We start from the raw sequence: 24625 nt of genomic DNA, 5'->3' as shown, positions 1-24625 counted from the left end.
ATACAGAGAATAATCGAGCACTCTCAACTGTAATCAAACATGTGTCATAAATAATGATCCCGGAACAAGTGGCAATATAGTCAATCTCAATATCCAGGTGTGTTTAGAGTATTGAGCACTATTGTTTTACTAATGCTGATACACAGCGAGATGTGCAGTAGATCAACCATTGTTGCCATTTGTTAAGTTCAAAAGTTTGGGGTTCACAGGGCATTGTGGGTAAACAAACCTCATGGGATTCATGCAAGTCATCCCATCCTGGATTCCTCTAGGTGCATAGTTTCTAAAAATTTGCAGGTTTGCTAGGTTTCCATAGGCGTCAGCTGAGCTAGGGACGAAAATCCACAGCTACACACACTGCGAAAAACAGGTAATTTTTGTGGGGAAAATGCGATGTATCCATGTTGCGTTTTGGGCCATTTTCTTTTGCAGGCACTAGGCCTACTCTCAGAAGTGAGATACCATTTTTGTCACAAGACATGTGGGAGCATTGAATAGTAGAATACTTGTTATTACCATTCGATTTTACTGCATATGTGCCTTCCAAATGTGACCAAGTGTGAAAGAAGACATTTTGAAAACTACCCTCTAATCATATGCTCCTACTGGCACCCACAAATTGAGAGATGTACAAAGAACCACTGCTCCCAAATTCCATATCTTATGCCCATTTGAGAAATAGGTAGGTTACCTTGTTACCTATTTTTCACTCTACATGTTTCACCATATGAATAGGTCTATACTCAGTAGTCTATGAAAAAACATTGTACTGTGCAGCTCAGATGTTGGCTCTGGGTACCTTGAGTTCTTGGAGTTGTTGGAGAACTTACAAATCCTATATATCCCCCCAACCAAAAGGGTCTACAAAAAGTCATGGTACATTGCTTTTAAATTGCCCATTGTGACAAATGTTACAGATGAAAACATTGGAATGAGGGGCTGTTTTTGTTTCCTATTTGTTTTCAATATTTCTTTATTTCAACACTTAAGGCCACATTTACAAGCCCCTAGCACCGATCTGCGCCACCAGAGTGTCTTTTTGTTTGATGCTTCTGTGGCTCAGTGTGCCGGACCATATTTACATGACCTTGTGTGGCTTTTCATGGCCATGTAAATATGGCCAACTTTCACGCAAAACTCTGCATGAAAGGGGAGTTCCAAGGTTGTTGCTGCGGGTGTTCCCATGCAACACCCATGGAATCTGACACATTCCCAGATTTACAAGGCTGGGAATGCATCATATTCCTCAGCACACATAGAAAGAGGAAAAGACCATTAATGATTGTTTATGTGCAGGAAGGTATCCCTTCCTGTACATAAACAATCATCCCTGTAATGCAGACACCCTTGCACAATTGTGCAAGGGTTCCTGCATTGGTGCTAGGCAGCAGTGTGTGTGCCAGTGCAGAGAAAAGTACAGGGATGTGTTATATTCCTGACAATGGGGGTCATTACGACCTCGGCGGTCTTTTTGCAAGACCGCTGAGGGACCGCCTTGCGGGAGAACGCCTGTGCAGGTGGTTTTCCGCTCGGCATATTATGACTGTTGGCTGCTCTCCGTCGTTATTCCGACGGAGAACCGCCAACAGCCATACTTGCGGGCGGCGGGGAAGTGGAGGTTGCTCCACCTCCACCGCCACGCCAACAGAACACCGCCCAGTAAATCACATCCTGTGATTCGCTGTGGCAGTGTTCTGTTGGCGGTGTGGTGTCGGCGGAGCTGCCTCCATGGCTCCCGTCCCCTCCAGAGGATCGACGGACCAGGTAAGTCGATCGTCCATTAGGGGAGGGGAGTGGAGGGGTGTTGTGTGTTGTGTGCATGCATGGGGGTGTGCGTCTGTGTATGTAGAGGGGGTGTGTGAGTGCGTGTATGCTTGCAGGGGTGTTGTGTGTATGAGAATGAGTGCATGCATGGCTGTGGGTATGTCTGGATGTGTGCGTGTATGTTTGAATGTGGGTGTGCGTGTCTGACTGTGTGTGTGGATGTAGGCATGTATGTCGGTGTGTGTGCGTGTGTGTGTTGGTGGTGCCTGCATGCGTGTCAGGTGTGTGTGAGTAATGTTATGTTGGGGGTCGGGGTGGGGAGGGGGGCCCTGCCACCTTTGGGGGGTGGCAGGGGTGGTGGGGGGTGTAGGGGAGGGAGTCACGGTGGGGGTGGGGGAGACCACTATCAGTGCCAGGGAAGGAATTCCCTGGCACTGATAGTGCTTACCGCCATGGATTTCATGGCGGTTGAAACCACTGGAAATCCACAGCGGTAAACAGGGTCCAAATACCGCCGGCGGTATACTGACAGCCGCCGGGCGGGACGGAGAACCGGCAGATGACCATGGCGGGAACCGCCATGGTCATAATACACCAAGGTAAGAACGCCAGCCTGTTGGCGGTCTTACTGCCGGTTCTCCGCCATCCGCCAGGGTTGTAATGACCCCCAATGTGTTGCATCCTTGCACTTTCAAAGTGATGCAGTGCAGCATGCTGATTTGCAGTGCCACACCGCACCATCTCTTTGTAAATTAGACCCTTAGTTTCTTTGGGAAAACCCTGAGGGATCTATACATATGACCCCTTGCTGAATTTTTAATTGTATCCACTTTTCAGAAATTTATAACTTTCCTGGAATGCCCATGGTTTTCACATTGGTTTCCACTACAAACTGGAAGTAGGTTGAGAGCACAAATAATAGGAAAATGTGCTACTTCTTTGCAAAGGGCCAAAACTGTGGCAAATAAAATGTTTTTTTATATTCAACTCTGCATGTTCCCAAAGCTGGGAAGGTGATTACTTTACCACAACAAACCGTTCATTGATTCAATTTTTAGGGACAAAACAGACACTTTTATCCAGGGCATTTTTTCCTATGTTCCCCAAAAAACTTGGCATTCAGCTATATTTTGCCTATTTTCTCCATCTCCTCCAGCGGACTCCACAGACCCTGGGTACATTTAGAATCCCCAGGATGATGGGAAAAAAGGACACACATTTGGCATAGATACCTTATGTGGGGAAAAAAGTTAAGGAGCCCAAAGTGTGAGCTACCCTAAATGGACAAAAAAAGGGCTCAGCACTAGGTGGGGGAAAGCCCAACAGCTAAACGTTTAGTAATCCTCGACTGATAACGGAAGTGAACAAAAACAGAAAAGACATGTTACAAATGAATGCATAATTTTTTTTATGAAGTTTCATTCAAGTATCACGTCCGGGCCTTGGCAAACTCTTGCAACATGAACAAATGTCTGGTATTTTTCTTTTGGAATGGTGGTAACCTTATTTGCACTGCTGTCTATTTTCTTTAAACCTCAAACACTGCCACATTATGCATTGTAATGCTGAGTGAATACTGCACTGGTGTCTGTCCATTCCTTTAATAACCTCAAATAATGCTTTAGTCTGCCAGGTGGGTTGGTGCCTCACTGTTGTGGCAGTCTGCCTGCACTTTTGTTTTAGGATTGCTGCCATGCCATACTCTGACTAGCCACTAGGTCATGCGGCTGCCCCAGTGTTTCCTACCATTCTTTCCCTCACCATGTGCCATGCTTTAAATTACCACTAGATGTCAAGGTTACCATAAACCCTGTATATTGTCTCCCGAACCACCAAAACCACGCTCTAGTCAGCCATTTAGTGTAACTCAGGGGTGTCCAGCAAAGGTCCAGGAGGTTTGGATCCATATCAGATGTTCAGTTTATCCTAATCATACAAATGCCTGCATGATGTATCTAACAGAACATGTTTATGTAGTCAGTAGATATACTGAATATCAGGGTCCGATTGGGATCACAATTAGGCCCGGGCGCTCCCAAAAAAGTGGCCCATGTTCCCTGATCATCCCTTTCATTGATCACCATTTGGTTATTCTCATTGGAATCTGGCTGGTATTTTTTGTTACTTTTTTTGTAGTTTTATATAGCATGAACTTGGTTCAATGACATTAGACCAATGTACATAAGCACCAGTTACATTACACAAGATCAAATTAATTTTTATTTTAGGTATGGTGATTAAGTGATTTACCCAGAATCGCAGTATTCTGAGCTGACGTTGGGACTCAAACCTAGTTTCAGTGTCTGCAGCTCTGACCATAGCGTTACATCCAAATGTAAGCAACCCTCTCTTTCCCCCAAGGCCTAAAAGACACTTGGACCGAGGTGAGAACATGTGGCCCCTAGTGTGGCCACTGTTCTTATTCACCCACTCCCCAACCCACTATAGTCTCAGGTCAATGACCTGGCAAAGGAGGTGTCAACAAAGAACACTGCTGCTGCTCCAGAGTGGCTTAGGTGAGAATGGCCCAAGGTACAAAATCAACGGGCCCCCAAGTGAGGCCCCTGCATATTTCCACCCTCATCCAGCATGGCCTAACCGTGATAGTCTGGCGGGGGGGTTACACTGCTTCTGCCAGGTCAGGCCATGGGAGACAGAGGGTCGACATGAGAATCGCCCAAAGGCTAAAGCAACACATGCCCCCCACCTCCTCAAATTACAGCAGGGCGCCGATGATATTGGTGTCACATTAAAGTGGCCTGGTGGGGACTGGAGAAGAAAGCAAGTTTCTCGTGCCGGTTTACAGAAGCCCACTGGTGACCCTGGTACACCAGCTCAACACCCAATGCCCGAATGCCGACCTCCCAGTCCGACCCTGCTGACTATCTAACAAGTATCAGATCAACTTGCACATAAGTTAGACGCCCCTGGCGTAAATGACATAGTATTGGTTTGTCCACTCCCTCCTGAACATCAGTGAATGTAATTTTCTCCTCAACCACTGAGCATTGAACTGCTGCAATTTACTGGGCCTGTCCTCTGCTGCAATTCGCGATCTCGCCACTAGGTGCCGCTGCTACACTCATATTTATTTTTCCTCCATTATTCACGTTAGTCAGTCATTATCTACTCTACATTGTCTATCAACAAAAGAGGTTCGTGTGGAGTCAGAAAGACGTATAGGGTTGTAGTCTGAACTGGAATTTATTAATAAGGAAGAAGAAGACAAATGCATGAAAAGGACGTGTTCTAGTTCTCAAAATAGGAACCGTCCATCCTTGAGAAGAGCAATTTGAATACACGACACCCGGATTGGGCACAGAGTGTAACCGTAACACCGGTGTCTGACATACTGCGGAGAGCAGCCGCAGCGTTGCCACCTTGCTACTATGTGGGGGTGTGTGGTGCTGGGGTGCACCACACGCACAGTACACCTGCTAGAGGCAGGCTTCAGGGGAGCGAGCACCTGCAGCAGTGCTCCGTGTTGAAAACGATATTCATTCACACTTCCGCCGCCACCCTATCTGAGGGCCGGGATCGGTCCTTTCAGGTACTTTTATTTGCAATCGAGTACTGATATTATTAATAAATATAATAGCTATGAACCCATGTGTTCTTAAATTGTTCTTTCTTCTTGTGTCCGTGCTCTGGTTAAACACGTGTGATCCTATTAGATTTTACAAAAGTGTCTTTCATTGACGTTTCCGCCCAAGAGAACAGTCCGAATTTGTCAAAGGCTTGTTGACTCCTTCACGGTATCTTTATTACGCGCGAGCTGCACCCCATTTATGAGCGTTCGTACTGCCGCTTTTGAACACCATTAAAACTTCAGTGTCATTAATATCCCCCAGAGATACAAAACGCAAAACCATATAGTATTACGAGCCGTAACCACCAGTCACACGAGGCGAGACCGGCCTTTGTCCTTTCTATGTCGCGATACTAATGCAGATAATCCTGGCCGTTTCTTGTAATCGTAAATGCAGATAAGATAACATTCATATTCAAAATCATGAATGCGCTGTGCTCATCAGTAAATGGGTTAGCTCTTCTTACTGAAGTAATAGGTGCGTTCATTCCTCTTTGATACTCATTTATCGTCCCGGGAAAAATGAAATGCGAATTTCCCATAGTGGGACTCAAGATGCTTACAAATGGTATACAGAGCACACTACCATGTGTGCAACCCCCTGAGATATTTAACTGCGATGTGTTACTGTGGCCCGTAGCCGGTTGCTTGTCTTTCAAACGCGGACTTCGGTCCTGCCTGCACCGATATCGGGGGTCATCAGTAAATTTATCAGGCGATTCTCACACGAACTTTCCCTCTGTAGCGGACTGATAAATACAGAACTCAATTAAACATTGCGAGGGAGAAAATTCACTGACCTGACGGGCCGGCGTTCCATTGTAAGTTTCCATCTTGTCATCTTATTCCATATGTTTGTAATCGTGTGTGTGTGCCCACAAAACACCTCCATGCGCCATCCGTTCGGGTTTGCTTTACATGCGTGCTTTACACAGACACACAAATCAACAGGAAAACAGCTCAATTGTAACGAAATAGAAACAACCGAGTTGTCTTCACGTTGATTTGTGTTTTCCTTTTCTTTTGTGTACATAACTATTTTCCTACACACTTCTATACCATATCCTGAAATGTACTCTGTTTAGAAGTTCTTTTATAGTACTTATTTAGCTTGACTCCTGTATCATTTATTCATGTGGCAATTGGTATTTTTTCTTTCTCTCGTTCCTCCTCTCCGAATGCCTCATGTACCATTAATACGCACTTTTCCCTAAATTATGATAATTTACATGTTCCCTTTGTTTGACCTGTTCTTCTGACATCCTTCCTCCCCCACACTATTTCCTTTCCACTCCCCCAGGAAAACCCTTTTTGAGCAGCACTATAATTTCCATGTCTACTATGCTGAAAGACACCCTTTTGTGCTGCTCAGTGCCCCCAACTTCCCCTCTCCTTGCAAGTGGTGCTTTGTGCGTTCAGCACATTTTGCTGACACGCCCCCTATGCATCGCCCCTTTAAATTGTCTGTGGACCCTCTCAGTGTTGTCCCCTTTAAGAGGCTTTGCTTTAATCCGCAGCTGACAGCCCTAGGCTCTGACATCACCAACTCCCGGAGCTCGGCCTTGTGATTGGCTGGCGTTGACGTCAGCGGCTCTACTTTCCTCTGGCATTAATATTATTCCTGGGGATGACCTCACTCCTCACCCTCCCTCCCCGGGGCAGTTTTATTTTTAACAATCCCGAGCCAGGCTTCCTGGATACCCTCTGGACTCCCAGGCCTGCGTGTCGCGAGCGCGCGTGTCGGGTGCGCGTGCCCACTCGGAACGGGCACCCCCACGTCAACCCTTACTAGCGGGGGAGGGCACACGCGCGCCACGGCCAGGGGAAGGGACCCCCTCCCCCCCTCCTTCCAGCATCGCCCACCTGCCCAGGCAGCCGCCACCGGGGCCCAGAGCAGCAGCACCCCCTAGCCACAGCCGCCACGGGGGCACGCATCGATGCCAGGTAAGATCACCCCGCCCCCTGGAGGCCCCGCCACCCATAGGTCCCGGCTCTCAGCCCGCACTAAGGCCAGGGACGCCAGGGCCCACGCCGTGGCAGGTGAAGCAGGCGCCGCCGCGGGGATACCACCAGACCGTAGCCTTTGTCACCTGCAGCTTCTAGCCCTCAGCCAGGAGGGCTACCATGGAAGCGCCAGGGGGGCTCATGTGGGTTTGTAAGGCCGCCGCTGCCAGTGGGACACCACCAGCCACTACCACCCACAGATCCGAGCCACTGTAAGTGTGGCAGGGTTATGTACAGCCGACAGGTAGTAATCGGTCTCAACAAAGGGTGGGATGAATCGCAGGTCTGATGAGGTTGGGGTGCCTTTAACCCCATTTCGTTATGTGAGAGGTTCGTGGAACCTCGTTGTGTTGCGGTCCTAAAGGGATGGTGACTTGTGACAGTCACTCAGGGCCGATACTTAGTATCCACCCCCTCTGAAACCACCCACATACGGTTGGACTCATCGAGGATCCCACGCACCACTGGATATCCACGGGGTTCAATGCTGTACTAGTAAAATGACATATAATGTAGTACTAGGATTTTGTCCAGTTGGGTGGGAGGGGGTACTAACATTTCCTTCGTAAGCTCCCACCTTCTTTTTAACCTCCTTATTATCTCAACCTACAGGAGATATCGATAGCTGTAAAATTCGTATGGCCTTATCACCTGAATAAGTCGAACAGCGTTGCCTTTTTGATCATCATGTATACAATTCATTTGTATAGCACAGCAGTCAAAGAAATTTTGGGGTTCTAACGTCCCTTCAGTCCCACTGGCTGTACCAACACAGTCTAACTGCATCCTCGTTGATTATTTACATTTGTTCCGCGATGGTTTCTACCCGCCCATATTTCATCTTCTTTGGAAGTCTTTTTCTTTGGATCAGGGTGGAGGGACAAGTCGGGAATATTTTCCACCTTTTGTTTATATGCAGATGTTGTCGGAATAACTTAACCATCTGCCAAAGCACGAAACCTGCTCTAGTACTGGGGCAGAGGTCCACAGAACGAGATCTTAAAAGAGTCGGGCTAGGTTAGGGAAGAGGGGCTGCGTGAGCTCCCGTCCAGTGCCTTTTGCTTAATCCGTGCTGGGGTTCCAGGCATTTTCAATATGGGGCTTCTTGCCCACCACGAGGACCTGGAATGAGTAGTTTTTGGCTTTTTTCTGCCGAGTTACTGCTGAGGCCAGCATTTCTTAAAAGGCACATGTGCCCAGGGCACTCACGGCCTTTAAAACTCAAAGCTTGCGGTTATTCCACCCCACAGGCAGAGAACATTTCACTCTCAATGTTTCACTAAAAAAGATATTCTCAAAACACATGAGGACACAACTTAAAGAAGAATTTTATTTAGAATTGGCCATGAAACCAAAGGAAACGCGTTTAACATCGAAGTTATGTTGACACGTACAGGAAAAACGTTTCGTCACTCGGGAAATTTCAGACTATAGTGATCTGTCATACTGCTCCCTTCCCTTCCTAACACAGTGTCAGAGAAAGAGAGAAAAGACTACGACTACCCGAATCTCCACGGATACTATTAACAGCAGGCAGGCACCATACATGGTTTCTACGAACCATCTCACTGATTACATCAGACATGTGTTTATAACCAATTGCATTGCATTATAATGGTATCAGGTGATGTCACACGTCAGCCTTTTATGGTGACGATACAGCTGCACATGCGCATTGTGTACAGATATAGATGTAAAGTCATCCATTGTGAAGTGAGTGTGCATTTCAATCACTTTGGAAACCTGTCTCCATCTGTAGGGAAAACCTCTACCCGTGTCAGCACTTAAGATAACTTGGAGCATGCAATTGCCTTCATTGTGCTGATGCTATAAAATGTCCCAGAGTACAGACAATTGAGTTGCATTGATTGTCCAGCCTTGCCGTGTGCTGCGTACATGGAATCATCTACAGCATAGTTATCAGGTGTAGTACATAGGGTATAGGTAGCAAGTGTATATTGTTACGTAGAGGCCATGGTGTAGTATTGTGTATTCCCTTTCCTGTAAGTCTGAGATGGTGTCTGGGATGCCGTTCTTGGACAACGTAGTATAATCTTGGTGTGCTGTTTGGAGTGAAAGCTAGGTGCTAAGGGCAGTCAATGCCATTGGAGGGTCTGGTGTGCATTCTGCATATTTTATGGCACCCAGCACGGAGTAACCAGAGGCAACTGCATTGATCTGCTGCTTTATGGTCAGCTCACTTTCGAGGATGATGCCAAGGTTGCGAGCGTGGTCTGTAGGTGTGGGAGTGGGTCCAAGTTCAGCTAGCCACCAGCTATTGTCCCACACGGAGGTGTTTTTCCCAAAGATCAGGACTTCCGCCTTGTCGCAGTTGAGCTTCAGGCAGTTAGTTTACATCCAGTTGGCTACAGTGGTCATGGCATTGCAGAAGTTGGTTCTAGTGGTGGAAGGGTATTCAGTAAGCAAGAGGATCAGTTGAGTATTGTCTGCGTAGGAGATGATGTTGAGTGTGTGGGATCTAACAATGTCGGCCAGGGTCGTATAGGTATTGAACAAAGTGTGGCGGAGGAATGAACCTTGGGGTACGCCGCGAAGGATGCTCTTGGGTGCAGAGGTGAACCAGGGTAGTTGGACGTTCTAAGTATGTCTTTTCAGGAAGGAGGCGATCCATTTGAGGGCATCATTTTGTATTCCGATGCTGTGGAGTCTGTTGCTGAAGGTGTGGTGGGAGATGTTTAGAGCGTGGCCAATAGGTTGAGGAGGATCAGGGTGGTAGTTTCCCCGCAGTCGAGGAGCGCTTTGATGTCATCAGTGGCTTTGATAAGTGCAGTCTTGGTGCTGTGGTTTGAACAAAATCTGATTGGGAGGTGTCCAGTAGATTGTTCTCTTCCAGGTCGCTGGTGAGCTGCTGATTGATGGCCTTTTTGAGTACTTTGTCTGGGTAGGGGAGTAGAGAGACGGGTCTGTAGTTCTTGAGTTCATTGGAGTCTGCAGTGGGATTTTTCAGGAGGAGTTTGATTTCCGTATGTTTCCATTTGTCCGGAAAAACTGCTGAAGGTGTTGATGCTGGTGAGTTCTGTGCTAATGAGATTGGTTCTGAGGTTGAACAGGTGGTGGGGCATGGGTCGGTGGGTGCCTCGGAGTGAATGGATTACATGATAGCTGAGGTGGATTGAGTGGTTAGCGGTGCCCACCAGAGTTAGTGCTGTTTGTATGTGCTGGGGGTGGGGGGTCAAGAGAGCTCACGTTGGAGATCGTGGTTGGGGGGTTGAAGTTGTTGTAGATGGTGGCCATCTTGCTCTGGAAGTAGTCTGAGAGGTTGTTGCAGAGTTCTTGGAAGGGGTGGATGGCTTTCTCTGTGGCTGCTGGGTTGGAGTAGTCTGACTATTTTGAAAAGTTATTTTGTGCGGGTGGATGCTGAGTCGATGTGGGTTGTGATGGCCACTATGTTGGCGTCCTTGAGTTCATAGTACTGGGTGCAGATTAAGTGCTTTCTTCCGCCTCATGCTTGGTTATGTTGGTATCACGAGCTAGTGTGGCTGGGTGTTAGGCATGTTGGAGTGCTGGTCTGCATTTGTGTTTATGTGGTTGGTGGAGTGTGTTCTTCTGGGGTTGTCTGTTGCTTTTGGAAGATGGAGAAGGTCTGAGAATTTTGTTGTGGAGTTTAGTAAAGTGAGGTGGATGTTTTGGGACATTGTTTATCAGTGTAGTTGCGACAACAGGTTTTATGTTGGATTCTGGTTAATGAAGTTTCAATTTAAGGTGATGCATGTTTAAACTTTCCATTTTTGGTTAGTTTGTGCCTTGAATGTGTAGACTCTGTGATGACAGGGAAACCTTTTGTAAAGGGAAACCTGTCTGTTCCATGCCTTGGCTATTGCGTACCTGAGCATCTGTGACTACATGTCCGGTGTACATAAATGCATGGTGTCAGTTTGAGTGTGCAGTCATGTGGTAGGTCCTCGTGTCAGAGTATGTTGCATGATTTGGACGTCTTTGACTGTTGTGCAGTTGTAATCACAACCTACTTGTCTCTTTTTCTTTTTTTGACATTAGGTAAGGAGAGTCTCATGTTTTGTCCGTTCACAAAGTTTCTGTGACTGCTGTTGGTTGCCTTTGTCTGTCTCCATGAATATTGGAGTCTTACAGAGGTTGTTGGATGGATGCGTAAGCCAGACATGACATGTTGGAGATTGGGTAACTGTGGATGATTGTCCTTTATATTCAAGGGAATGGTGGTTTTTTGTTGTTAGTAAAACAAAAAAGGGGGAGAGTGTGGTATCCTGTGTTTTCCATTTCTTATATGTTTAAGCTGATGTCTGGAAAGCTAAGAGAGAATGATGTAGTTGAGTTTTAGTGTGTTGTGTGAAGTGGAATCTTGGAGATAGGGACAGATGGAGGGCAAATGCTGTTGCTGTAACCTAAGGGCCTAATATGGAATTAAGAACTTAACTCCTGGCTGAATATCTTCAGCTTTTTGCAGGAAGATCCTGCCATATACAACACATAGTTTGTTGTAATGTCATGCACTGCATGTATAACCCGCAAGCGTTGTTCATAATGCACACAGCCATTGGGGTAATGTATTGTGCATACCTTTCAGGTATAGTACAAATTGTATATGATCATGAGGGATAGCACTCAGTGTAAACAGTCACCATATGTGCACAGTGAAGGTATATTACACAGTGTGTACTGATCATGTGTAGTGCACACACATATATAGGGAGGTGCTTCTAAAGAATATTTATATGGTGGATACCTGTTCCTCATTCAGACTTGTACATTGTGTGTTTGATGCAATACTGATGTCATTAAAGAACCCGTGATGGAAGAGACACTGTCAATAACTGTAATCACCTGATTTTCGACAGTCTGTACGAAAAGAGTCTTTGGTGCACAGTTTTGTTTGTTGCTTCAACATTGAAGCTGTTTATTCAGTTTCTTCAAATACATTTAGCTTGTTCAATTATTTGTGCATAAAAAGATAGCCAACATGTTTCGCTCCCCCTCAGAACTTCTTCAGGGCTGTTGACCACAACAGTACATATTTCCTGCCATGAAAACAATCAGGCTGATTATCTTCATTTAAACAAAAAAAGTTAAGTTCATTTCATAAAGAAATACAACTTTCCATAAACTATGGCATCTGAACAAATAAAGCGTCAACACCATATTGTATTACAGTTGAGCAAATTTTACAGCCAGTGTAGAGGGAGGTTACCCCTGCCCCCCCCGTGCTGATCCCTTTTTTGGCTATTTGGGGTAGTTCAAACTTAGACATCCCCCCCACCCCCTGTAACTTTTTGTCCACATAAGCTATCCAAGCTAATTTTGCGTCCTTTTTTTCCTGTCTCCTGGGAATTCTGGAGATACCCAGAGTTTGTGGATTCTCCTGGAGGAGGCTGAGAAATTAGCAAAAATACAGCTAACATTGTTTTTTGGGGAAACATGGGACAGAAGTGCCGCAGTAGAAAGCATCTGTTTATTTCCCTGGGAATGGGATAAATTAAGGGGTTGCGGTGCTAAAATCGGCATCTTCCCGGCTTTCGGGAACAGACAGACTTGAATCGGAAAAAACACATTTCTTTCAACACAGTTTTGGCATTTTACAGGGACATATCCCATTTTCGCTATTTTTTGTGCTTTCAGCCTCCTTCCAGTTAGTGACACAAATGGGTGTGAAACAATATTGAAATTGGGTTAAAAAAACAGCCATTCCTGTCTACTTTATATTCTGTAACTTTTTTCCAGCTATGGCAGATTTTTGAAAGCAATATACCATTACATCTGCTGGACCCTTCTGGTTGCAGGGATATATAGGTCTAGTAGGTTCATCAAGAACCCAAGGTACCCAGAGCCAGTAAATGAGCTGCACCTTGCAATGGGTTTTCATTGTATACTGGGTATACAGCAATTAATTTGGTAAAATACAAAGAGTGAAAGATAGGTATCAAGGAAACCTATGTATTTCAGAAATGGGCACAAGATAGGGAGTTTAGAAGCAGTGGTTATCTGCACATCTCTGAATTCGGGGGTACACATACTAGCATGTGAATTACAGGGTATTTCTCAAAATGACTTCTTTCTCACACACTGTCTTACATTTGAAAGGCACAAATGTAGAAAATACAATTGTCAATAACACTTGTTCTTCTATTCTGTGTTCCAAGTTTCTTGATGAAATTGTACCTCACTTGTATGGGTATGCCTAGTACCCTCAACAGGAAACGCCCACAAAACACAACTTGGTTCATTACGTATTTCCACTGAAAACGAGCAAGATTTTGGCAAAGTGCTTAGCTGTGTATTTTGGCCTCTAGCTCAGCCGACACGTAGGGAAACCTAGCAAACCTATACATTTATGAAATCTAGACACCAATGGGAATCCAGAATGGGGTGACCCGTGGGGCTCTCGCCAGGTTCTGTCACCTAGAATCCTTTGCAAACCTCATAATTGGTCTAAAATACACCTTTTCTGCACATTGGAAATCTGAGGGGAGCCACAAACTTTATTCCACCCAGCATTCGCCCACGTCCCCGATAAAAATGTTACCTCACTTGTGTGGGTAGGCCAAGGGCCTGCGACAGGAAAGGTCCCAAAACGTATAGTGATGGTAATGATAACTGAGATGAGTATACTAATTAGTCCTGGGATCAGGAACCATTTAGGGAAAGCTATGAAACCCAGTCATTTCTGAAAAGTAGACATCAAGGGGAGTCCAGGGATGTATCTCTTGTGAGGATTCCCCAAAGTATGTCTCCCAGAATGCCCTGCTAAGGTAAAACGTTGAATAAAAGCACTATTTTTCCTTGCATTGCTGTGACATAAACTACAGGAATATGCAGGGATCCACAAACTGCTTAAGACCCAGTGTTCCCCAATTTGTCCTGATAAAAACGCTACCCCACTGCTGGTGTGCCTGGGCTTTGTGCCTGTGACAGTAATGGATCACACACCGGTCAATGGTAGTCCTTACATGAGGGCTACTGCTGACCCTGAGGTGATCCATTCCTGACGCAGGCAGTAGGCACAGGCACACAAGTGGGTTAGCTTTTTTATCGGGCAGGTGGGTAAACGCTGGGTGGCAGGAATTCAGGAAGAGAAACTTTGAGGAATCCACACAAACCACATCTCAGTGGACTCCCCCGAGTGTCTAGTTTTCAGAAATGTCTGGATTTGGTAGGTTACCCTAAATAGCCGCCGAGCCCAGGACCAATACCGCAGGTGCCCATCTTACAAAACAAGGTTGTTTGTGATAGATAATTTTGAAGTCTTCACAATACGATTTGGTCCCGTCCCTGTGCGATGATGGAGGTTACCCAAACCATGCGAGTTTCCCAGTAGGACTGCAAGGTGGGTTTCTGCACTAATCCCATTATGCATAAGGCCCAAAATATCCTCAATTCTGCCAGCAAAGTGGGAGTCCACTGGCGTGCCCTAGAATGGGCCCTAGACTTCCTCCATGCTCCCTTAGGAATTGTTTGGCACACATTTGTTTGCTGCACAATTTGCTGAAGGAAGTCCACATCCAAAAAGAGATGGACATAGTCACTTACCATAAAGTTGGCCATATCTACTTTACATCCAGTGTCACCACTAAAATGTGGAATTTGGGGCTGAATTAAATTGGGGGGCTGCCAAGAGAGAATTCTTGTTTATGCTTGCTACCGCATGCACCTGCTCTCTGGGTTGAGCTAACCCTCTGTTGTCCCGCTGCACAGACTGTGCTTGTGAAGGGACAGCACAACTGTCCTCATCGTCTCCCTCAGAATCACTGGCAATACCACTGACCTGGTCAGTGCACTGCTTTGTGCTACTCTCTTCCTCATTTTTCTCTCACTTTCGCTCTCCCCCTCCTCTGTCTCCCCCACCGCTGCTGCCCCCGCATCCTGCCCCCTTTTTGCGCCCGCCCCCCTTTTTCGCACCGTTTTCCACCCCCGGTCTCGCCTCCAAGCTGTCCTCTCCTCCCCCACCTCCCTACTTAATGGAGGCTGTGCGCACTAGGTGTGCTGCTGGCGTGCCAAAGGCAAGCCCATCTGCACCTGGACCGCGCCTATCACCAAAACCTCTGGCTCCTATCCCCCCCACCTCCGCCACGCACTTCTTTACTACAATGTCGCCACCCTCCACACCCTCAACAGTGGCATCTCTCCCACCTGCCTTCAAGTCTCCCTGCAGACCCTTCTCCTGCTGGAACTGCACCTTCACCAGCCTCCACGCCAACGACCCACCCACCAAGGCAGGATGCAACCATCTCGGATGTATCCTCCTTTACACCCGCTCCGTCCACAAGTACGCAGTAGAGCTATGTAATCTATTCGACTCAGCCTCCCCAGACATCGCCTTCCTGACCGAGCCCTGGACGAACCCCTCCTCAGCACCTGACATCCCCATAGCCATCCCAGACCGCTACAAGATCACCCGCAGGGACCGTTCCAACAAACCAGGAGGAGGCATTGCCATCATCCACAAGAATACCCTCAGGATAAGACCAGCACCGAAGACACCCTCAGCACCGCCGAACACCTGCACTTCCAGATCCACACTGACCCAAACACCACCCTCCGAGGGACCCTCACCTACAGCCCCTCACCCCCGAAAGCAGTTCAGCAAGTCCATCACCGATGTCTTCAGCACGCATGCTCTCGCATCCACTGACTACATACTCCTCAGGGACTTAAACTTCCACCTCGAGAACACCAACCACAACAACACCGCCACCCTGCTCAACAACCTCGGCCTCAAACAGCTCGTCACAACACATACCGGCTCCGCAGGACACACTCTTGACCCTATTTTCCCCGCCAGCAATCGCGTCTCCTTTAGCCACACCACCGAACTCCACTGGACAGGTCACCGCTTTATCCACTCCTCCTTCAAGAAACCCACAACACACCACCACCCACAACGGAGCCCCCACCGTAGTTGGAACAAGGTCACTGAAGACCAACTTATCGCAACCCTTTCCCGGAACCCACCCATCGACACCACCGACACTGATGCAGCTGCCCGCAACTTCAGGCAATGGGTCGACACTTGCGCCAATACTCTCTCCCCAGTCAAGAATCCCTCCAACAGACGCACCGTCAGAAAGGCCTTCTGGTTTACCGCCAACCTCCATGAATCTAAGCAAACCTGCCGAAGACTCGAAAGAAAGTGGTGCCAAGATCAGACTCTGTACAACCACACAGCCTTCAAAAACGGCATCTGCAGACGCCACCAACTCATCCGAGCTGCCAAGAGAACCGCCTTCAAAGACCAAATCAACAACAACGCACACAGCCACAAGGAGCTCTTCAACGTCGTGAAGGAACTCTCCAACCCCAGCTCCAATGACATCCCGCCATCTCAAGACCTCTGCGACTCCCTAGCCTCCTACTTCCACTGCAAGATTGCAGACATTCTTGACAGCTTCAGCACCCAGACCCCCCTGGCAACCACCAACACCACAGATTCACCTCCGACCATCCTCCTGCTCTCCTGGACCCCCGTCAGTGACAACGACACCATTGAAATCATGAACACCATCCACTCCGGCTCTCCATCTGACACCTGCCCTCCCCACATCCTCAACAAAGCAAGCTCCGTCATCGCATCCCAACTACGGAAGATCTTCAACAGCTCCTTTGAGTCTGACACCTTCCCGGAGAGCTGGAAACACGCTGAGATCAGCGCCCTCCTCAAAAAACCCAAGGACCTAAAGAACTTCTGGCCTATCTCCCTGCTCCCCTTCATGGCATAAGTCATTGAGAAGGCTTTCAACAGACAACTAACCCGCTTCCTCGTGGAGACCTGCACCCTGGACCTTTCCCAATCCGGATTCTGCAGCAACCACAGTAACGAAACCGCCCTCATCGCTACCACTGACGACATCAGAACCATACTGGACAACAGCGAAACCACAGCCCTCATCTCCCTGGACCTCTCAGCCGCGTTCGACACCATCTGCCACCACACCCTACGCTCACGCCTTAGCAATGCAGGAATCTGCAACTGAGCCCTGGACTGGGTCACCTCCTATCTCACCGGCAGAACCCGGAGAGTCCTCCTCCCTCTCCCCCCCCCCCCCCAACCCCTATTCTGCTCAGTGGCCACTGAAATCATCTGCGGTGTACCCCAGGGTTCGTCCCTCAGCCCGACCCTCTTCAACGTCTACATGGCCCGCTCGCTAACATCGCCCGATCCCACAACCTCAAGATCATCTCATATGCCGACGACACCCACCTGATCCTTTCTCTCTCCAAGGACCCTCCAAGACCAACCTCACGAAGGAATGAAGGCCATCGCCGAATGGATGAAGAGCAGCTGCCTCAAACTCAATTCCGACAAGACAGAGGTCCTCATCTTCGGCTCCACCCCCTCTGCATGGGATGCCCCCCTCAGCGCCTTGAGACCCTCAGAGGTGAGTAGTGCGCTTTACAAATTCCTAATTGATTCATTGATTGACTGGCAGAGAAGGCATCGGAAGGCAGAGAAGGCATCCCAGCGTCAGCTCCATTGTCCTCTCCCTCAGATGGTGTCTCAGTATCTGTTCTCTGTCGCTGATCCTGCCTCAGAGCTGTCCTCCATAACCTGAGTTAGGGCTTGAGCAACAGCCATCTAACGAGATGCTATGTCTGCTACTGGCTACATGTTCCTCTAAAACACTGGCCTATGTAGAAGGCAGATATGGTCAAAATTGTTGGTGTGTGTGTGTGTGTGTGTGTGTGATGTGTGCAACAATAAGTGTCAGTCACCTTATCTTCACTTCTTCCCTCAGTCAGCAGGTTCTATGAAGACACTGGAAAAAAAAATACACTATTACTTCACATTGCCACATACCCATCATCACAGCCTTTAGCACTGGTGTGGCCTAGTCCGACAATCATCTTTGGTGCTCCCATTCCCATGACCTCCTCTTCGGATTCCCTCACTACCACCCAGCAAGAGTGCCCTTCATCTCTCCATAGCTCCCCTGGCACATATATTTTTATTTGTTTTAAAGCTCTTGGCTTTACTAATCCACTCAGCTGTTCACATAAAATACATATCTGTTCTTGGCAGCAGGCATATAAACCTTCTTCGCTAGTTTATGGCATAAAAACTGCAGCTAGAAAAAAGTCTGATCTCTCTGTCTAGCAGGAGCATGATCACAAGAGTTATCTTGATATTTTTATTGCTGCCTAAAAGCTAGGGTCGAAACGCAGCGGTTGGAGTATGTGCGTTGCTTTCAGAATTAATAATATTGGTGACGAAATAAATCCCTTGAGTGTAGCATTATTCTGGTGATGTGTACATATTACAGAGGTATGGTCGATCTTTGACGCAGGCACCAGCAAAGAAGCGTGTCGTGAGGCAACCGGTGGCAACATATATATGTGTGTGGTTTCCCTGGTGGCCAGTCGCAGTTAGGAAAGCTCTTCCTTGTCTCCCAAGGGGTTTTAAAAAAACAAACAAAACAAAAAAAACCTTAAAACCCCTCCCTGGTGTCGGCCAGTGGTCGTAGCCTGCACCACAAAGGGTGTATGTGTGTCAGCCATTGGCTAACACACTAATAGGATTAATTCATCCAGTCAATTATTATTATTATTATTATGGAGAAAAGGCAAAAGTGCAAAATAAAAAATAACAAAAAAGGAAAAGAGTGGAGAAAAAAAAGCAAAAGTGGGCTTACCTAATTACACCTGCAACTCTTCCTTGATCATTAGTTTGGATATGGTTAAAGTGATGAAAGATCAATCTATCTTCACTGGAAAAAAATAAAGATTAGAGGGGCACATAGTTGGGCTCAGATTTTACATACACAAAGCCATAGAATTTGAGAAGTTATAGTAATCTCACTAAGGTAATTAAAATTTGCGCTCCCGGGGAGGTGGCAGGCCCCGGTGGGCTGTGCTGGCTGCCCCACATTAATTTGTAAACATTTGCCCTTGGGAGGTGGCGGTCCCCATGCCACGGGGCATGCCACACCGCCCCCTTGCACAACGCCTGGAGGTGGCGGTCCCTGGGGCTTTCTTAAGCCGTTGGAGGGGAGCCCTGTGCACCCCAGGACCTGGCCCACCTGGGGGCAAAACAGAATGGAAACCAGGAGACTGCAATTGCTTTTTTTTTTTCAATTGTGATATAGAATATATTGATCTCGGTGAGTTTCCTTACACCGCCAAAAGCTGCAACACAGCATCCATTTGTTGCACCACGAGGTTCGTGAAGTATATATTAAAGCAGCAAATGGTTAATCCATTTAATTTATTTTAAAGTGCAATGCTTCTCCAAACAAAACGTCAACACGTTTCGGCTGGCCGCCTTCCACTAGACAGACACATATCCCTTTTTTAGCCCTGCTGTACCCCTGCACCAAGGCTAGTGGGGTAGGGTAAAGGTACCCTGTCCTTCTTCTTTTTATTTTTTTTTATTTTTTATTTTTATTTTTTATTTTTTAGATTCGGCTGAAGCAGAGTCTCAAAATGGCTGCTATACTTCGTGGTTGAAGTGTTGGCAGCCAGTCAGATCTCTGCACAGTATTGTTAGCATTCATGGATTCGTCATGATCCTAGATATACAATCTTAGATATCCTTTAATTTCCCCTAAACACCTGAACAGATTTACACCAACTAACAAAAAGCAATCTTTCTGGACCAAGAGCCACCTTCCTGCCAAACTTGGTGTAATTCCGTCCAACAGTTTGGTCTGTAGTTGTATCTAAAATCTCTCTGAATTAAAATGGGAAATGCACCCCGCCCCCCCTTTTTTGTTTTCCGTCCCTGCTTGATGGATCACCCTGAAATTGTACATGCACAACATGTTTTTCTAGGGAAAACTTTTTTGGAAAAAATTTTGTGAAGATTTGTCATGCGGTGCCAAAGTTATAAGGCAAGTCAAAAGTCACTTTTTCAATAGAACTTAGGTGCTAACTATAACTACCTACTGGTTCCTGCCAGCAGGGACTATAGAGTGTGTGTGTGTGAATGTGTGAATATATATTTATATATACACAAATTTACCGGATGTGTAGCTGAAGAAGAAATTGTGCGGAGTCTCAAAATTTGAATGTCTCTTATTGGCAAGTAAATGTCAATGGATGTCCAAATACCATTTATTATTTGCCACTATGTCTGAAAGGGGGTAGATGCAGTGAAGACAGTTGTCACTAACTCCAAGTAAAACAAAACAAAGTAGTCTGATCTTTCTCCGTCCGTCTAATTCAATGCAAAGTAAAATAGAAGCATTGTCATGCATAGCTAAAGGTCTCAAAGAGTCAGGTCAAGGTATGTGTTTGATCAAAGCAGAATTTAAGGCTAGATAAAGCACGTTTTATCAAATCTGCACATGATTTGTCTTCTGAGACTGAATATGTGACTAAACAAAGTTGCTGCAAGAGAAATAGTATTGTTCACTTCTCTTATGTATAAACAGTACATAACTAATAAGAGTGACAAAGTTCTCAAGGACTGACTGTTAAATGGAGCAAAATATCTTGTATAAACCATGAGCAACTTTATGCTCAGTTGGCTCTCCAAACAATATGTGCGATAAAAAAAATATATACTACACATTTGCATCAGAACAAATGCGTTAAATACAAATTCTAAACTTGCATGGAAATGACCCATTGAAATGCAGTAAGAGCTCCCCAACAAGAATATCACTCTTACCATAAGCTACTCAGAAACATACCTGTGCAGCACAATAGCATGATGGCATGCTTAACAGGTGCCATCTTGGAGCGGATAATATATATCCAAAACACTGTAGAACCTCAGTGCACCGTAAGTGAAGAGCACAGAACGTGTAAATGCTGTAATGTGTGCTTAAGGGGGTATGGCAAGATGGGGGGATATTGACTAAACAGGTTTCATCTCAATGGAAAATTTACAAAAACAATACCACAAAGATAGATGCACAAAGATGACTGAAAGGTCCAGATCAACTATCATCCCAGTCTTTAAACCAGCATTGGCAAAGCCAATAGATTTTGCCTATGTGAGAGCTATTGGCTTTGCCATTGCCTTTTAGCCATGTTGTACAGCAGCGTGGAGTGGAGAATTTTGGCTTGGAGTAGCATAGAGTGGAGTGGTGCTGAATAGACTAGAGTGGAGTGGCGGAGAGTGGATTGGCACATAGTGGAGTGGACTAGCATAGCATAGAGTGAGATAAAGTAGGGTGACGTGGAGTGGTGTAGAGTGCAGTGGTGTTGAGTAGAGTGGTGTCGAGTGGTATGGAGTGGCATGACGTAGGGTGGGGTGGAGTGGTGTAGAATGGAGCACAGTGGCATGTAACAAAGTTACTTATAGTGGTACAGAATAGAGTGCAGTGGTGTGGAGCGGTGTAGAGTACAATGGCATATAGTGCACTAGCATAGAGTGCAGTTTTGTAGAGTGGTGCAGAGTAGCATAGAGTGGCATACATTGCTGTAGCATTGAGTGGAGTGTTGTACAATACAGTGGCATAGTGTAGAGTGTTGCAAAGTAGAGTGCTGTGGGATAGAGTAGATTGGGTTAGAGTACAGGGGTGCAGAGTAGAGTGCAGTGACAGAGTGGGGCAGAGTAGAGTGACTTAGAGTGCAGTGGCGCAGAGTAAATTGCAGTGGCCTAGAGTGGTGCAGAGTAGAGTTTAGTGGCATAGAGTAACGTAGAGTGCAGTGGCAGAGTAGTGTAGTGCAGAATAAATGAGAGTAGTGTAGAGTATAATGGTGTAGAGAGGAGTAGCGTGAAATGGGATAGAGTGCAGTGGCGCAGAGTAGATTGCAGTAAAGTAGAGTGCAGTAGGGGAGAGTGCCATGACTTAGTGTGGAGTTCAGTGACTTAGAGTGGCATAGGGAGTGCAGTGGCCGAGAGTAGAGTGGTGCAGACTAGAGTGACATAGAGTGCAGTGGCCTAGAGGGGTGCAGAAAAGAGCAGAGTGGGGTAGAGTGCAGTGGTGTAGAGTAAGGGCAGTGGGAAGGAAAAGAAGCAACATGGAAGGGGGACAGGTTGCAGGGAATAGAAGCTACATGGACAAGCATATGGGAGCAGGACAGAAAACACAAACTTGAACACAAAGAAAAAAGTAGGTCCAAAAACAGGAGCAGTGGATGGACACAAGTATTTGGCCTACGCTCCAGTGGAGGGCAACAGAGGACATGACGCCCACATGCTGTGGCAAATGGGGATGAAGGAAATGAGAGCAACACTGAAGCTAACAAATGGTAATCTATGGCCAGTCTGGAAGCCCACTGTATGTAAGCAACATGTTTAACAAAGACAGCACATACGATGTCTAAATGAGACCTAAAAAGGGGATAAGAGCAACTCCTTTTGTTATAGAAATATTTTGTTAGTTGATTATAAGGTAAAAGTAGTGGGCTGGGTGGTTTTAAAGGCTTTTAGATTGGCCAGAAGACAATCATGTTATCAGTGATTTCCAGTATGGTTTTAGGGCAAGCCGTAGTACCCTCGATCAGTGTCTGAATTTACATCTTCTTATAAATAAATATGTTGTGGCCAAGCAAGGTAGTTTACACCCGACTTTCATGGATCTTACCTCCACATTTAAAAAATGTAAAGCAGAGAAAAATTGTGGTTCCTAATGATCCCTGAGAGTGGACTCTAAAATTCAGTTTTTTCGTTAAGGGATCTGCACAAAGATGCAAAGACTTCTGTAAGTCTTAAGGGCCAATGTACTGAATTTCAGTATGAAGAGATGGTTAAGGATAGGCTACACTTTAGCCCCTCTCTTATTCACATAATATATTAACCATCTTGAAGTGGCTGTGCACAAGCTTGCTAATGACCTTCCTCGTGTAGGTTGTAGACCAATTCCCGCACTTCTTTACGCAGATAATGCTGTCTTGCTAGCCCGTACTTTGCTTGGCTTTAGGAATGTTATTGATTCCTTTGTTTATTTTATGGATTCCCAGGACCTTTCTATCAGTTTTAAGTATTCCCATATGGTAGTTGGTCCAAAATCATTAAGTCTAGGCATTTTCTACAGGGTTATGAACTAAGTAGGGTCTCAATGTTTTGTTCTTTGGGAGAACAGTTTGCTGAAAAAGGTTCCTGGCCCGCTCCTGAGTTTAGAAAACACCTTTTTATGACGTTTGTTTCTGCTATTTTTGATTTTGCCTTGAGATTGGCCAATACACCTCTAAAACCCATTCTGACAATATATCAGGCTAAATGTGTTTCTGCAGTCTCATATGGCGGTGACAGTTGGGGTGATGTGAAACCTCCACTTTACAATCTGCCAAGGATAACTTTGTCAGACGCTTTCTGGCCCTGCCCTGGACTACCCCGACTTATATAGCCTACAAGAAACTATGCCTGGGTTATATCTCTGATACACTTGCTTTGCATGCCTTATTGAGATGGCTCTTTTTTGGTCCAACAGTGAATTAGTGTTTAATAAAGCCTTTCTGAAGGATTGTTTGAATCTTGACCGTGCCCATAAGATTCGGTGGTTGAATTAAATTAAATCTGTTTTTTATGCTCTTGGTCACCCTGAACTTTTTGATAACCCTTACACTATAACTAAATCTGATTTGAAATGGACCAAATTCAATTTTCTTGCATATTTTAGGGGTAAGCGAGAATCCAAGGAGTTGATGAAACCCTCTGTCAGGACTCATTTTTTGTTGAAAACTAACTTGTTTATGGAACCGTACTTGTCATTGGTGACAAATCGAAGCAGCGGCATCTTTTAACCTGGTTAATGTTAAATCTTTATTTTGCAGTCCCATGGAGCTGGAACGTGGCGCAAAATCGGGACCCCTGTGTATGTGATTTATCTCAAACCCAAGACACTTTGCACTTCACCTTGTTTCGTAGTTTATATGCCTCTTTACGAGCGAAGTTTATTATTCCTTTGTTAAAGGATATGAATTTCAAGCAAGCTGAACCGGCCATGCTATATTTGCAAATGTTGCCCTCTGCTTGCATTTGCTTTGCTATGGTTTCTTTTTTTAAGAGTTGATTTTAATATGAGGTCTGATAAGGGTTTTTAAATACTCTTGCTGATTTTAACACATTTATGATATTGTTGTTTGGTTTTGTTGAGGAAAGTTTGATGAATTTATAAACCGTCTCTGTGTTTTTTATGTATTGTGTGCAAATGAAATGATTAAGGTTGTCTTGATTTTATGAGATTTTTGATGAATACATTATTTTATCTACTTTTTATGTTATTTTTGGATAAATCAAGATAAAGGAATTTGACTGAAATTCATTTTGAAATATGCGCCATCTAGATATGGATAATGAGTAGTGTACTAACCTATGATCGATCAGTACTTCATGAATGTGTTCTAAAGTGGAGCTGAGTGTTGATATGTACATGAATGCAAATATTG

The 24625-nt window shown here is 45.8% G+C and overlaps 1 protein-coding gene across 1 annotated transcript in view; it reads left to right on the top strand.

Annotated features, from left to right (window-relative positions):
• The first annotated feature begins 6948 nt into the window (after positions 1 to 6948).
• DUSP8 (dual specificity phosphatase 8) overlaps positions 6949 to 24625 on the top strand; it is a 91526-nt gene continuing 73849 nt past the window's right edge. Inside the window, exon 1 of the mRNA XM_069223157.1 lies at positions 6949 to 7297. The gene's annotated coding sequence lies outside the window, so the exon portion shown is untranslated. The remainder of the gene's footprint in view (positions 7298 to 24625) is intronic.

The sequence above is a fragment of the Pleurodeles waltl genome, chromosome 3_1 (assembly GCF_031143425.1).
Source record: "Pleurodeles waltl isolate 20211129_DDA chromosome 3_1, aPleWal1.hap1.20221129, whole genome shotgun sequence".
NCBI classification, from domain to species: domain Eukaryota; kingdom Metazoa; phylum Chordata; class Amphibia; order Caudata; family Salamandridae; genus Pleurodeles; species Pleurodeles waltl.
The sequence above is the reverse complement of the archived record's forward strand: the minus strand, read 5'-3'. Positions and strand labels throughout refer to the sequence as shown.